We start from the raw sequence: 17,482 nt of genomic DNA, 5'->3' as shown, positions 1-17,482 counted from the left end.
CAGTCCTTAGAGGTCCTATCACTGTGGCTAGGACCTCTTTCCTGAAGCTCTCTTAGCCTGAATGACGGCCCTCAAGTCGCCCTTCTGGCCGGCGGATTTAGAATGCGAGTGTTTTCTCTGTTGCCAAGCTCCCGTAGGAGGGGCTCGAGAGGAAACACTCTCCTTTTGCTCCAGGCGATGGGAGGAACTGGCTGACGGCTGAGGCTGGCCACTTGGACCAGCCTTCCCAGATCTAGAACGGCGGGGAGGTACTGTTGAAAAGCTGCCGACTGTTTTTCGCCTCCTGAAACCTGTCGACGACAGTGGAAACTGCATCGCCGAACAGGCCAGAAGGCGATATCGGAGCATCCAATAAAAAGGAACGATCCTTATCCTTCATGCCCGACAGATTTAACCACAAATGCCTCTCCGTGGCCACCAAAGCTGACATGGAGCGGCCAATGGCACGGGCCGTCTCCTTAGTGGCACGGAGAGACAAATCTGCAGCTCTTCTTAGCTCGGCAATATCAGCAGGTGTTGGTCCCTCCCCCTCATCTAAATCTTTGAAAATGTCGGCTTGGTACGCCTGCAAAATGGCCATCGAGTGCAGGGACGCACCAGCTCGACCAGCCGCCATATAAGCCCTGCTCACCAATGCAGAGGTGTCCCTACATGGTTTGCTGGGCAGCGCCGGGGCTTTAAGCGAGGATGCCGCTTCGGGAGAAAGATAGCTCACCAAGGCTTGTAAAAGTAAGCTTCTTTCAACTCAGACTTCTTAGGAAGGTGAAGTCGTACCTGCCACATAGCCAACTAGAGAAAGTTGTGCATGCTATGATCACAAATCGTCTGGACTATTGTAACTCGTTATATTATGGTCTTGATCAGTGTTCAGTCCGCCGATTACAAATAGTGCAAAACGCTGCTGCACGTTTATTGACAGGGAAAAAGCGCTCTGACCACATCACCCCTGTATTGGCGTCTCTTCATTGGCTGCCGGTTGCTTTCAGAATCCAGTTTAAAATTTTATTGTTCGTTTTTAAATCTCTAAATGGTTTAGCACCTTTATATCTATCAGACATGCTTATTTTGCACACTCCAGTTAGACTACTAAGGTCGACTGGTCAGCTGCTCTTAGATTGTCCAAGGTCTAGACGAAAGACCAGAGGGGACAGAGCTTTTGCAGTGGCAGGTCCTACTCTCTGGAACTCACTTCCTCTCAGAATCAGAGAAGCGTCCTCTGTCGAGTGTTTTAAATCATTGTTAAAGACTTACCTTTTTGCATTGGCGTTTAATATCAGCTGAGCTGTGACATTTTATTAATTGGTTTTTGTTTTTAAATATTTTTAAAATAGTTGTTTCTAAATGTTTTTGATTATTTATTGTGTTTTATTTTGTTATTCTTGTACTTGTACAGCACTTTGGGGCAGTAGTGACTGCTTGTAAATGTGCTTTATAAATAATTAAACCTTGACCTTAAACCAAGGCTTCCTCCACACGCGGCATCCTGCCATACCCCGCCTCTCTCGCACCCACAACGTTAGAATAATCACAGGATGTGCTATGTGAGATGGGAGATGAGTGGGGCTTTTCCCAGGATCTAACTATTTCTTTATGGAGATCTGGGAAAAAAGGCAAGCCCCGGGGCTGAGGTTGTAAACGGTGCTGCAGGAATCTCTCGTCTGATTTAGTCTGACGAGATTCCTCCTGCTCATTTTGTGGCCAGCTTATGTTGAGTCTGGCCACAGCAAGCGTTACAACCTCCACCAGTTCCTCATAAGCGGGAACATGAGCCGGCAATTGTGACTCATGTTCCGCGCTCCCGATGCTGAGCACATCCACTTCCTCGGAAGCAGACAGCTCAAGCACCGGGCACTCGTCACGGGCAGAAGAAGCCGCAGCGCGAGCTTCTGCACCATGAACGAGCGTTATAGAATCTGCAGATGACGAACGAGAAAGTGTCTCAGCAGTCTCGTTCTCATCTGCAAGATCCTTCTGCGATCCCCACGATCTAAGCCATAACTTCAAGGACAGACATCAATAAATAGTGACAGACAGTTTCAACATAGAGCGCTTGCTGAAGAGCGATAGCTGGTATGTGTGTGTGTCAGCGTCACCTTTATACTTCCGGTCATTCCGTCACATGTTACGTCAGGACGCAACACCAATCAGGATTGGAATAGTTTCATTCTTACTTCAGAGGCACACGCTAAGGGAGCGTCCCCAAAGTGTCGATTTCTCGACGCAGTGTTGAGTTCCCTCGAAAGGGAACTAAAACTTAAAGTGTCTGAAATAAGGCCACAAAACACATACTAAATATGTGTCCACAAGACTTATGACTAATGAGTGTTGTTGCCTAGAATTTTTGCTTCAACATGATCTGAAACTCATCCTGCCAAATCATTTACACAAAACAATACATTGATTTAAATTTTATAAGACACCTTTTGTCTGGAAAGGCAATATGCGTGGAGGCGTGTTCACACCTGAGAAGACAAAGGCCGGATAATGTGCCACATACATAATGAGCTGCATATTAATTAGCCTTTCACACAGGTGTGTCACAGGATCCCAAAAATGCAAGGACAAAAGAAATTAACAATATATACATATTTTACAATTAGAAATTGTAACCAATTACAAAAGATTACAATTACAACAGCAATTACAATTTTAACAATATTGCAAGTGTATTTCTTTGTAAAAAGTATACATTTTTATCATATGTAGGGTATGGACCAATCAGACACATACTAATTATTCATTATATACAAAGGTTTATGAAACTCCTCACACAGCCCAAATGAACAAACACAAGGGCAGAAACAGTGTCATGTTACAGGGCATGATAAGGAGATTTTACGACCTCCGAGGAATGTGGCCACATACTCAAGAGAGAGACTATGAAACAGAAACCCTCTTTAAAACAGACTTTGCGGCATTAATCATAGACTAACTGATCTATAAATGAACATGCATAAAACTGTGAAAGAAACAGTGTAAATGGTTTACTGTCTCGTGTACTATTAGGTATATATTATGGTATGTATCCTGGTATACAACCAACTAACGATCAATGTAACCTCATCTGTATCATGCCTCCTACCTAATTAATCCTCATTTAATGACTCACACTTTGATGTACATCACCTTCTTCTAGAATGCAGTGTGGATGTGTTTATAGCTATTTTAGCATTAATGAAGGTATAATCATGCTAGGGACAAAGATCCGCAAATCAACTAAGAGCCACTTTCCCTCTCAGACATGTCACCTTTCTGATTGGTCGAGTTCAACCCTTAGTGGAGGATCTTTTCCAGGCCTTATTAGAGACAGTCCACATGTGACCTCCCTCTCTTAGTTCTTTCATCCAGCCGCAACACTGTTCTGGTGTTACTGGGGAACCCCCTCCCCCTCCACGGGGGCCCCAGGGCCCAGCAGGCCTCGATTCCAACCAGATATGGGCTCAGGCAGGAGAGAGATGACTCTCTCACAAAGAACCAAGGACAATCTCAAGAGTTTTGGAACAAAGACTCCAACCAACAACGACTCCAATCACCCATGCTTCCGACTTCCTCACTTCTCCTGGGTGCTCGGCGTGGCCTCAACAGAGTCCCAGGCCTTGACCAAACCAGTCATGCGTTCCTGGAGAAAGAGAACGCTCAACCAACTTCCACTTGACACTGCCGGAACCATCAACGACTTCAATTTTCAACAACTTCAAGAATTGTTCCCATTACAAATGCAAGTATTCAATTCAATGAAATGTGAAAATGAAATTCTGATGGTTCTTCTCATAGACCCTCTTCCGTGTTTCCAATTTCATCCTATCACTAATCTATCACTAATCTATTTATGTATTCATGTGTGTATGTTGTTTAGTTTATTTATATTCATATAAATATCTATATTTAGTTAATAAAACTTGTACATAATATGTATTTGGTTCTGTTTTGTTTGCAATACAAGTCACTTTACGATCACGGTTTTTGCTACTGGCTCAAAGTACTGTACAGGCGAAGAAATAATTATTCTTCTGTGGCCATGGAAGATACCCTTCTCTTAGAATAAATTAATAATCAAAACAGTTCGTTGGAAGAACTGATTAATTGATTGTAATATTAAGTCAGCCACATCAAGTTAATCCAATTAACTGACCCAAATATTTATAATTAATAATAACAAGATATTATTGATTATTAATATTTCCAAAAAGCTGAGTTCCTTACATATATGGTGGAGAATTTTAAGGCATCGTATTAAACATTGTATGCAAGCAGACAGTAATCAATCATATGTTGTCCCATAAGTTTTTATTAACATCTCATACATGCACGTACAAGTTTCTGGGTAAATCAGCAAAACTATAGCTTGAATATGCCTTCCTACGAATGGCAGAAAGTTCACAAATGCTATAATGGATATTTAAATCGTGCGATAAGAAACTCCTGATATTAGCGAAGAAAGCCTAATTTCAGATATAAATCGAGCATAAGCCTTCTCTGACGAAGAAATCTCAGATTAGCCGCGCGCATAAATGGTACCAGAACAAATTAACCTGATATGGACGAAGAAATCTCCATTCAGCATTTTTGAATGTGATCTGAGCGGTGTTCCTCAATCACCGATTAAGGCCTTATTATGCGTTACGTCATTGTATTCATATTAAACCGCTGAAGCGCTCATATGAAACAATCGCGTCGAATTAGTGGTATAAATTCTAGCCCAGCTAACTGGTAATTTACCATTGTCTGTGAAAGAACGGTGCTGTTTTGATTTGTTAAAAAGAGTCACTCACACGCAACGTTGTGTCTAAGCGAGAGACTCAGTGCAAACTGAGTGTCAGCACAGCTCGTCCGCTGCTCCGGCCGATCTGTGTTGTTGGTTGGCATTGCGTCCGGAACGCGAGCAGGCGTTCCTATCTAGTTTTTCTGACAACAGCACCAATCTCACAGACCCTCGTGTAAACAAGCGACGGTTGTAGCCAATAGCTCCCTCAATCCTAACTTACAAGTAAAACCCTCTAACTTACCTCGAGTGATAGTTTTAGCACCGCCTAAAAACTTAGACACGTTAGAGCGTAAAGTGTAACCTTAAACCAAAGACTATAGATTTTGCGTGATTTGAACTGAGTGATTTGAACACGAGTAATGAGAGTCAAAGCTCTTCGAGGCTTTGAATCAAAGGAGTCAACTGCGTCACAAATGATTCTTTGTTTGAAGCGCCCTCGCTGGCGACCCCTGCTGGTCAAAACAGTGGAAGTGTAGCGGAAACTCAAATCAACGGAACACCTTTTACAAACCAATCGCAAAGGTTTTATCAAAAGGTGTAATTAGGTAATGGCAATCCGCGAGCTACCTAATATCGTTTAATATGAGGTGTCTTTCAAGGCACAATATCTTAGTAAACTGTAGGGCTCGTTTTATGAAAGCTTGACTTGAAAGTCAATCAGACCCTTTATCAAATGCGTCATTAAATGTGTACGAATCTATAAAGTGATACGAGATCACATAGAGACCAGATACACACTGGTTCACGAACCGTTGAAATTTAAAACAATTTCGAAACATTTATGACGCGTAACGTAGCCCAGTTTAATAAAATCACGTGACCTTAGCAGTGATACACATTACACACTCCGAATGATTTGAGACGAATGATTCACCATGGTGTCAGAGCTTCACGAAGCACGTCTCATAAGAGTGTTAAACCACACTCTTCTCTCTCTCTTTCTCTCTCTCGACCCCTTCCTCTTGGTTTCACTTTCAGATTGAAACCCAGATACTTTGGGTTTTTATTTGTGTTTCTTTTATTTTTACTTAAATCTACCCCTATTTTATTTTGTGTATTTACACCTGTTGAGGCGTAATCGTCCTATTCAGTTAAGTTGAATTTAATTAAATTGGTAATTTAATTAAATCAATTTGCTTATTCAAATTCCCCCCTAGTTACCAGAGCTATGAGAACACACAATGTTTACATAAATGTTTTTTGATTTTATTTCAATTTAGTTATTTACTTTTGTTTCAGCCTGAATTCTTATATTCAGCTAAAGAGAAAAAAAGGGCTTAACTAAATTTGAAATTTAATTAAATTACTTGATACGCTTCCCTTTCCTTTTAGTTTTCTTAGAGCTATAAGGACGTTCTAACTTTACCTTTACCTTATTTTAGATCACTAGTCACTATCCTCATCTTCTCTCTCTCTATAGGATTACAATATCTAGCGACTGTTGTTTCCATAGCGAGTTACACAGGTCATTAATATCCTACTTCCTGTCTGTGTTTTACCCATCCTCACTCCTTAGCACCAAGCTAAATACATGAAGTACGGCTAAACACAAACGCACAGTAGGCCCCAGACAGAACTGAAAACACTTCCCATTGTTTCTTCTTCTTCTTTTGGACCTTGAGATGTCTGATGTGTCCCTGGTAGCTTAGTCTAACAGCAGCATAACCCATAAGTGACTCCTGTTTACCTATGTCTCCTAGCTAAACCTAAATAGGTAAAACACTCCTTTCTTCCTCTTCTTTTCTGGTTTCATCCTATTGTTTTATTTTGGTTTTGCTCTATCTGTTACTCTCGTAGCACAACATGTGAGAACCATCAGCATTTTTGAGATACTAGTCAACTAAGATACTCAAAACTTTTTTTTGTTGTTGTGTGTGCTCACCAACACTAAATTTTAGCTGCTCCTCATAGCCATTCTCCCACACAGATAGCTCACCACCTCTGTAGAAACTTGCATTTGCCTTTTCCATTTCTCTCTCGTGTTCCCACAAGTGTGCCAGTAGGCCTCAGACACCCGGCCCTGCCACCAGGACCACCTGAAGACCCGGCAGAGCAGTGTCATGGACATCCTTCAGCCTGAAGCAGGCAACGACCTGCCACGGCAGAGGAAGGAACAGTTAGGCAACAATGAAAGCAGACGTCTGACACCCAGCCTGAGCCACCAAGAGCTGACCAGCATTATCTTCTCCTTGGCCATGCTCCTGCAGGCCTCAAACAGGAGGTAAATGAACTAACGCTGCCAGCCACAGGACTCCACAGAGAACGAACCCTGTTTAACGGGAGAAGGCACAGAACAGATGCAGAGACCCTGACAGCGTGGAGCAACTGAAAGAGATCACCAGTTTTCAAGCGGCTCTGACAGCTGCTGAGCACCTGCCAACAGACTAGAGAGGAACTGGTTGAACTCAAAGAGAGAGACGCTGAAGCCATCGGCTTGCAGCCAGAGCTGAAGTCCCAACACTGTCTCAGCGATGCTGCAACATTATAGACCAGCTCGATGTGGTCCAAATAGAACTGAAACAGTCCAACCAACTGCAAATGGACCCCACGAGAAAGATGTACCCTGCTGAACTTCGCATCAGCAGCGTAGGCTTCCCCAGCCCTGCACAAAAGGGGGGGGGGGGGGGAGACAAACCCCTCTGCTTAACATGTCATCAGACAATTTCCTTAAAGCTTCTGTAGCCGTGGAAGGAAAAGGATTGATTCAGAAGAATCTTGAAACGACGCGTGTAGTGACACTCAAAGACCTCAACCGAATGGCCAGACATATCCCTGCATTTACACCAGAGCTTGCTAGACTCTATCTGATCTGGATCACATCCAGCCCAGAGTTGCGACGCTTTCTGGCTCGGCAGCCAGAAAACATCCAGTCTAACTACCAGCAGCAGGAACAAGCCATCACAACAGGATTCTCAGACTTAAGAGTCTGAATGTAGACTGGGCGCGGTCCCAGACACCAACCAGGGTAACCCTGAAAGTCCCTGTGTTACTACCACAGACATCAAGCGAGCTACCTCGGAGCGTGCAACGAACCTGTGATGGAGGAAGACACCAGCTTCAAGAACCTTTTGACTCTGAACTTCAAAACCCAGAAGACACACGGCATGACCACAATGCACGACTCTGCTACAAAGTTCCTAGTCAGCATAGGACATAAAACTTTTAAAGTAGATGAAAATGTGTGCTCAAAAGGAAGCAAGAGTTTGCATTAGTAAAATTTGAATTTTATTGATTTAAAGAAAATCTTGAATGCAGGTGTAAGCCTCACGTGCCAACAGACTATGCAGTGCTTTTTGAAACATACAGACATTGTGCCACCCGCTGGTTGAAATATACACTGCTGCACATTATTTTCCATGACAATGACTTGTTACAGGAAATACAAACTCCAAATAGGGCATTCGTCACCCTAATGCCAGATAGTAAGCAAACCACCTAAGCTGGGAAAACTAGCATGACCTAGAGCCCCTTCGTAACTACTGTTATCCTAAAAGTGCCTATTTGATCATTCCGATCCAAATGGGACATGATATGCGATACACATTTTGATCACTAGCTGCTGGCTTGTCTAAATGCAGATAAAACGATAGCTGGAATTGACATCGCTACTTAAAATAATAATAATAAAAAATAAAAAAAGGGTCTTAACTGGTATCGGTAATTTCAGCATTAAAGCGTAAGTCTGTTTGACAAAGGAATCTCATCTCAGCGGCATGCAAACTGTACCGGTATTTATTAGTCTGCTTTGGTTGAAGGAATCCAAATTGCAGTATTGCCTAATCTGTTTCTGACGAAGGAATCTCAGTACAGTGTTATATACACGTAGACTTGGGTGATGCTCCCCTTTCTACAAAGTAAAGACCTTACAAATTATTGTTAGATTGATGTAATTCACCTAAATTTTGGCTGCATCTACAAGCAGAGAGCTACCTAGCGATCAAAACTGTTCACTCGCTGAAAAGTCAGTATTTATGCACGAGATGGACGTAACTATATAGGCTTAGACAAGCTTTGACTTACAGCAAATCTATTTCCTTACTCTGTAAACAAATAGAATAAGTTGCGTAAAGTAAAGAGAAGAGTTCCATGAGTAAAATTTGCAAATGCCAAACCACATTTGCATTTTACTGAATGTAACATCAAGTTCTTGAAAGACTTAAAGTATAGGCGCCCCCTTGTAACCCGTTTAAACATGCATAACTCATTTAAAATGTGCAGACATTCTTCATGGACTGTTGAATTGTTCTGACATGCACTGGTTCCCATGACAACGACTTGTCACAGGAAGTGCTAACTCGTGACGTCATTTTGTAAACAAACCAGCCTAGGTGGCTAAGCTAACTTAACCTATCGTCCAACCAGCTTAGGCTAAGCTAAGCTAACCTAGCATCCATCCAGCTTAGGCTAAGATACATAATAACTTCTACAGTTAGCGGTTAGCATCATTTACTTGAAGGCTTAATCACAGCTTTTATGTATACAGCGCAACGTATTCTAAAATACTTTCTTTAACCCCATTTAGGGTTTCTAATTTTCCTCTTTCCTTACTTTCAATTCTTCTCAGCTGAATTTCACCTTCACTAGTTTAGGCATAGTCCTTGCTGAGCGCTGTAGGCTAAATTTGCAGATGCCCTGTCAATTAAACCCAAGTTTAATTACATGTAAGCTGTGTAGCTAGAGAAGAATTCTTATAGTTATGAGAATTTTCATCAGCATGTTGACTAAACCTTTGGAGGGACACACACGGTGTGGTCTTAAACACGCAACAGCTGTGACCCACTATGGAGTGTTGGTCCAGGCAAATCTAAAGGTTAGTCACTAGTGCTATTGATTATTCTCAATTTCAGATCATTCCCGCTGTTTTGATCACTTACTTAAGTCCTTTTTATTTTTATTTTACTTCGATAATAATAGCAGTCAGCTATTCACTTGTCTATTCTGTCATGAATATGATTTATTTCCATTTCCTCTCTTGTTCAAATGTGGTTCCATTTCCCATAGGGCCCAGAAAGGAACCAGAGACACCTTTATTTGTGATTTTGTTTATTTTCAACAAGTGCACTAATTTTTATGACCCTGCAACACAAGTAATTTCAACGATTACTAGGGCATAACTATAGTCCTGAGGATTGATAATAAGCATAATTTGAATAGGAAAGCTGTCCTTTTTCCTCCTATTCTTCACTTCGTCAAGCCGTAGTGAACCACCAGTTAAGTCCAGAGAAATATTTTAGTCATAAGAACCATCTTAAGTCATTTATTTCATCTCGGCTATGCCCTTTCCAGGAAATACTCTCGGAACCACACAAGTCTTAGCCTCCTAACATCCACAGCTAAGACGATAAGGATACAATACACACTTCACTAGCTAGCTACACATGAAATACCTAGCTTTATGCTACATATCTAGCGAACCCATTAAACCGTGGCTCTGAACTTTCTAGGGTCATGCATTAATCTCTCTCCGCAAGTGTGCCAAAATCCTCTGCTTAACCTGACCTTAACCGGACAGGAGACCGAAAAGACTGACAAGCCATTGCGAGGAACACTGTTCCACCCATGGCTGCTGACATCCGACGGCACCAGAGCCAACGGAACTGCACCATGAGAGAAGAGGACAAACGACCCATGACCCAAGCCAGAGTTACAGCCACACCGGGGTGAGCAAGATTCTCATCTCCTTACCCCACCTTATGGGTATAAAACAGAAGGTAAACAACCTCACATAATAGATCACAGCGTCCCACAAGGAGCGGACCTGTGCCTAAAGCCTTACAGACCAGCTAGAGACTGAGGTTCGAACCAGATTCAATGCAGCTGGACTAGCATGCCCAGGACCAGCACAGAACTGTCACCATGGCAACAACCCAGGTACCAGCCAAGCCTCTTGGAGAAGCCATGGAGGACAGCACCCTCAACCTGCAAACACCACAGGAGGACCAACGGCTGTCAACGACAGCATCCTCTTCCATACCCTTCACACAGGTGTCAATCTGAGGCTCCGCAAGGACAGCAGGACGCACCTGCCTCAGAGTTACTGGAGCCGCTGACACACGCAAAATAGCTCCCTGCACAGGACTCACCCGAGGAGTCCTGTAAAGTGCTAGCTTCCGACTCCTTGCCCACCCAAGCTTAGGCAAGCTTGCGTCGGCACCACCATAAGGACAGAACAACACTTCAATCCTTCGGACCTCTCGTGACTGAGAGGCTAACAACCACCTTCTGACCTCCGGCCACCAGCACCAGGTCAGCTTGAAAACCTCTCTATGCTACATAGAGGCCTAACCACTTCCTGCAACCACAAGGAAACACCTGCCCCAAAACTAATGAACTTCAGAATGCCCCAACACCTGCTGCCTCAACACCTGCTGCAGAGACCTGGACTTGGCTACTGTCCACATCACCAGCCGTGGAAAGACCACCGCTCCAGAAGACACGAGCAACCAGAGGCCACCATGGCCTTCCAGCCTTCTATGACAAGTGTGTGTCTGATCTCTATGCACTTCCCACTTCGCTCGTGGTTGTCCTTGAGGGGGGACAACAACGATCGAAAGGGGGGATCTGTAGGGTATGGACCAATCAGACACATACTAATTATTCATTATATACAAAGGTTTATGAAACTCCTCACACAGCCCAAATGAACAAACACAAGGGCAGAAACTGTGTCATGTTACAGGGCATGATAAGGAGATTTTACGACCTCCGAGGAATGTGGCCACATACTCAAGAGAGAGACTATGAAACAGAAACCCTCTTTAAAACAGACTTTGCTGCATTAATCATAGACTAACTTATCTATAAATGAACATGCATAAAACTGTGAAAGAAACAGTGTAAATGGTTAACTGTCTCGTGTACTATTAGGTATATATTATGGTATGTATCCTGGTATACAACCAACTAACGATCAATGTAACCTCATCTGTATCATGCCTCCTACCTAATTAATCCTCATTTAATGACTCACACTTTGATGTACATCACCTTCTTCTAGAATGCAGTGTGGATGTGTTTATAGCTATCTGAACATTAATGAAGGTATAATCATGCTAGGGACAAAGATCCGTAAATCAACTAAGAGCCACTTTCCCTCTCAGACATATCACCTTTCTGATTGGTCGAGTTCAACCCTTAGGGAAGGATCTTTTCCAGGCCTTATTAGAGACAGTCCACATGTGACCTCCCTCTCTTAGTTCTTTCATCCAGCCGCAACACTGTTCTGGTGTTACTGGGGAACCCCCTCCCCCTCCACGGGGGCCCCAGGGCCCAGCAGGCCTCGATTCCAACCAGATATGGGCTCAGGCAGGAGAGAGATGACTCTCTCACAAAGAACCAAGGACAATCTCAAGAGTTTTGGAACAAAGACTCCAAACAACAACGACTCCAATCACCCATGCTTCCGACTTCCTCACTTCTCCTGGGTGCTCGGCGTGGCCTCAACAGAGTCCCAGGCCTTGACCAAACCAGTCATGCGTTCCTGGAGAAAGAGAACGCTCAACCAACTTCCACTTGACACTGCCGGAACCATCAACGACTTCAATTTTCAACAACTTCAAGAATTGTTCCCATTACAAATGCAAGTATTCAATTCAATGAAATGTGAAAATGAAATTCTGATGGTTCTTCTCATAGACCCTCTTCCGGTTTCCAATTTCATCCTATCACTAATCTATTTATGTATTCATGTGTGTATGTTGTTTAGTTTATTTATATTCATATAAATATCTATATTTAGTTAATAAAACTTGTACATAATATGTATTTGGTTCTGTTTTGTTTGCAATACAAGTCACTTTACGATCACGGTTTTTGCTACTGGCTCAAAGTACTGTACAGGCGAAGAAATAATTATTCTTCTGTGGCCATGGAAGATACCCTTCTCTTAGAATAAATTAATAATCAAAAGAGTTCGTTGGAAGAACTGATTAATTGATTGTAATATTAATTCAGCCACATCAAGTTAATCCAATTAACTGACCCAAATATTTATAATTAATAATAACAAGATATTATTGATTATTAATATTTCCAAAAAGCTGAGTTCCTTACAACACGTATTAAAAAAGGTAAGGATTCATTAGTTTGAATATTTGAACAAACACTATAATAACATCTTAGTTGATTATTCAATATACCTACTTTATTTTTGACAAAACATCATACTTGATGTATATTTAACTATGAGCAGAAATTGGTGAACAAAAGCGTAATGTGACAGTAGTCTTTTTTTACAGTCAAAACTTTATAATCTATCCAAAACTAATCACAAAATCTTGTCTAAACATTCATATTTAGTCTGTAACACATTGTGTATGATATATTAGCATATACATGTGAATTTGCAGTTTGTTGCTTATACAGACATTTTATTTCAACATATTTCAGTCTATTTTTACTCATCTTAGTAGGCTATAGCAATATAGTTTGGATGTGTTCATGTAAACATAACGTTTACTAATGTAGTTGCGAGAGTGAATGAACGGCACAGACACGCGCTGTATAACTGTAGTAAACAAAGCGCGCGCGCGCCTGTGCCGTTCATTCATCATTTAGCCTACACACAGACACGCAATTCATATTTAAACTTTTTGCGGTTTACAGTCCGAAACTATTCAATATCGCGATTAGAACAAAGCACTTAAGAATAAATGACTTACTACATCAGCTGGATCCGTTGCTCCTCGAAATGAAACTACCAGCACTTCTGGTACATTTTCCAGGGTTATTAGATAGTATTATTCCTCACAGCGTAGGGATTCGCTGTGTACACAGCTGTAGTAAGATACTTACTAAACACGATGTGTTTTATAATCCAGCTGGTGGGCGTTGGCATGTTTGAATGGCTTGCCTTAGATCATTTGCGTTTTACCACCGCGCGCTCTCCGTGGGCGTGGCACATTAACGTGTAATCAGGTATAATGAGCTGGAAAGAAAAAGACTGACATCTCTCTCTTTTCATACAGATAACATAAACTGAGAATATTTGTTTTTTTTTATATAAATTAATTCATTTAAAAGAAGAGAGTTCGAGCTTCATTATGGAAAACACTCGTGCCTGTATGACAAGTATTCGCGGAATTACAGTTCATTTTCGGACGCGTTTCAGAATGGACTTAACTGACAGAGAGAAGGCAGAACGTGCATCATGTTTGTTTTTCTTTATTTGGCGAAAAGCAAAACACTTTGTTTTTATTGTGAGTATCCACAAAAAAATAGACCCCTATCAGGATCTAATGATGTACAACACTTAATATGTAAGATAAAAAAACAGAGTATTTTGAGTTTCTTTTGCACTGATAAGAAAAAAAGCGAGACTATCACGAGGGTTAAGGGGAAAACCCAAAGATCATTCATTTATTAGTGTTACAATGGGGGTATACCATGCCATCAGTCCTATTTTTTTTGTTGATAAAAGTTTGATGTTTAATATAAGCAAGTTTGTCATTGTGCTATTTTATTGATGTTGTGTATTTTCATTGAGTAATATTGATGTGACATTAAGCAATAATTTTGTTCCAAGAAACGGAAAGATCTAACGTTAAAGATCAGAATAAGAGCTACAGATCCTGAGCGTCATTGACAAATATATTTTCTTGTAAAATATGTGGTGTAATTGGTAACACCTGCACTGGTACTTAAAGGGATAGTTCACCCAAAAATGAAAATTAGCCCATGATTTATTCACCCTCAAGTCATCCTAGGTGTATATGACATTCTTCTTTCAGACAAATACAATCTGAGTTATATTAAAATATGTCCTGGCTCTTCCAAGCTTTATAATGGCAGTGATTGGCTGTATATTTTTTGAAGTCCATCAAAGGGCATCTATCCATGATAAAAGTGTTCCACGCGGCTCTGGAGGGTTAATAAAGGCCTTCTGAAGTGAAGCGATGCGTTCGTGTAAGAAAAATATCCACATTTAAAACTTTGTCGGCTAAAATATCTAAAAATATCTAAAATATCTAGCTTCCAGCAGACAAAAAAATTCGTTATTAATTATGCCATTAATGCTATGACTTCAATTAGGCCTTTCTCAAACTTCAATTTTCTAATTTTTCAACCATTTTCAGGTTACATGTTGTGGTCATTCATATCAAAGACTTTTAGAACTGTAGTTTTACATAATTGCAATCTCAAAAGTGTTGTTGATGTGTAACATATTAAAGTTTTCTGTCCCTCATGTTTTCCTCCATATTCAGTTGTCAGTTTTTGCAACTACTTTCAAAGTATTTGTACAAAGAACAAAATAAAATTGAAGTTTAAGGATTTATATTGTTCAGGTTTAACTGATTAATCAGCTGAATGTTTCCTTTCTTTTCTAGACTCTAACTGTAGTATGACAGATGAAGGTTTTAAAGCTCTGGCTTCAGCTCTGAGATCAAATCCTTCACACCTGACAGAGCTGGATCTCACAGGAAATGATCTTGGACAATCAGGAGTGAAGCAGCTCAATGATTTACTACAGGATCCAGACTGCCAACTAAAGACACTGAGGTGAGACGGGATGAAATAATACAAAATTAGCTATATGCAGGCTAAATATTCATAACAAGTACATTATTTTAGTTATACAATATGTCACGTTAGGTACACGCACAACAGGTAAGATCCAAAAACAGTTTATTATATAGGGGAATCCGTACTCACAACAGTCCAGGCAAAGGTCAAAATCCATAAAGCAATCCAAGACAGAAACAAAACAAGAACAGGCAAGAATTCCGAGGTAGTGTGACATAACAAGGACTCCGTAACAAACACTGAACAGGCAGGGTATTTATACACAGAACAAGACAATCATGATGGGGAACAGCTGAGTGCAATGACCAGTGATGAGCGCAGACAAGGATTGTGGGGAATGCAGTTCCAAAAGTGAATGACACCGTGGGGAAGGAGGACCTCTAGTGGACACCAGGGAACATAAACCAGACACTGTGACATGACCCCCCCTCTACGGAGCGGCTACCAGACGCTCCAAGACAACTAACACACAACAAAAGAGTTCAGGAGGGAGGTGGAATGGCGGAGGATCAGGGGGAGGGATGGTGGGCCAGGTCCATGCAGGGGAACAAAAACGGGAAATAACGACTTAGCCGGCGACCAGGGCGAAGCAGACAGTTCATCGGGCGGCCAGGGCGAAGCAGACGACCCATCGGGCGGCCAGGGCGAAGCAGACGAACCATCGGGCGGCCAGGGCGAAGCAGACGACCCATCGGGCGGCCAGGGCGAAGCAGACCCTTCGGGCGGCACAGCCCCTCGGGCGGCCAGGGCGGTGCAGACCCCTCGGGCGGCCATGGCGGTGAAGACCCTTCGGGTAGCCATGGCGGTGACGACCAGGGCGAAGACGACCACTCGGGCGACCAGGGCGGAGACGTCCCCTCGAGCGGCCAGGGCGGAGACGACCCCTCAAATGGCCACGGCACAGGAACAGACACCGGCTCAGGAACAGACACTAGCTCAGGAACAGACACCGGCTCAGGAACAGACACCAGAACAGTAGCAGCCACAAGGACAGACACAAACACAGAAACAAGCATTGGTTCAGGAACAGACAACACTGGCTCCGGCTCAGGAACAGACACTAGCTCAGGAACAGACACCGGCTCAGGAACAGACACCAGAACAGTAGCAGCCACAAGGACAGACACAAACACAGAAACAAGCATTGGTTCAGGAACAGACAACACTGGCTCCGGCTCAGGAACAGCAGACACTGGCTCCGGCTCAGGAACAGCAGACACTGGCTCCGGCTCAGGAACAGCAGACACTGGCTCCGGCTCAGGAACAGCAGACACTAAGGTCTGAAGGGCGTCTCCAGGATCCGAGATAGATGCTCTAAATAGCCGATCAGTGCCCCTCCGGCCACGAGAATGGGCATCTCCCGATCTGTCTCCGACTGGGCAGACGTGGCGTGAGCCGTCTCTGTCTGGGCAGATGTGACGTGAACCATCTCTGGCTGGGCAGACGTGACCTGAACAGTCTCTGACTGGGCAGACGGGACGTGAACAGGCTCTGACTCGGCAGACGTGACGTGAGCGGTCTCTGGTACGACCTCCGGAAAAACGGCGGGCTGCTGGGGCACGGCCTCCGGGCTCTTGGGGAGGCTGGAGGTCTTCCCCCTCCTCCGCCGTCTCTGATGGCGATGTACAGATTCTGTGCTGAACGGAATCAACGGCAGATGGAGCTCTGGACTGGACATCACCAGCCCAGGGTCAAGGAGTGACTGAAGCGGAGTGTGGTTCCGGAGCTCACCTCTGGCACCTCCTCTCCTATGACCTCCGCGGGTCCCAGAAAATTTTGCCAGTCGGGTTCCCTCGAATGATTGTTTAGGATGGTCTGGAGGGGGTGTGGAAGCTTCTTTTAAATCAGTTTCCTCAGTCAATCGGCTCCACGGTGAAAAACACTCAAATATGATCATACAAGGGGGAACCTCTCTATATTGAAAATTCCCCCTCTGCTGTTTCCTCTCCCTCTCGGTGGCTGAGGGAGAGGCACAAAACCCCATACCGCTGGATCTATTCATGACGGAGTCCTTCTGTCACGTTACGTACACGCACAACCAGTAAGATCCAAAAGCAGTTTATTATATAGGGGAATCCGTACTCACAACAGTCCAGGCAAAGGTCAAAATCCATAAAGCAATCCAAGACAGAAACAAAACAAGAACAGGCAAGACTTCCGAGGTAGTGTGACATAACAAGGACTCCGTAACAAACA

At 43.0% G+C, this 17,482-nt stretch overlaps 1 protein-coding gene across 1 annotated transcript in view; it reads left to right on the top strand.

Moving 5' to 3' along the window:
• Window positions 1-17,482, top strand: part of LOC143724299 (NACHT, LRR and PYD domains-containing protein 12-like) — a 575,203-nt gene that overhangs the window by 277,415 nt on the left and 280,306 nt on the right. The window lies entirely within an intron of this gene.

This window comes from Siphateles boraxobius, unplaced genomic scaffold (assembly GCF_051911475.1).
Source record: "Siphateles boraxobius isolate OS27281-9 unplaced genomic scaffold, OSU_SipBor_1 72, whole genome shotgun sequence".
Classification (NCBI taxonomy): domain Eukaryota; kingdom Metazoa; phylum Chordata; class Actinopteri; order Cypriniformes; family Leuciscidae; genus Siphateles; species Siphateles boraxobius.
Note: the sequence above shows the minus strand (reverse complement) of the source record. Positions and strands in the feature narration are given on the sequence as shown.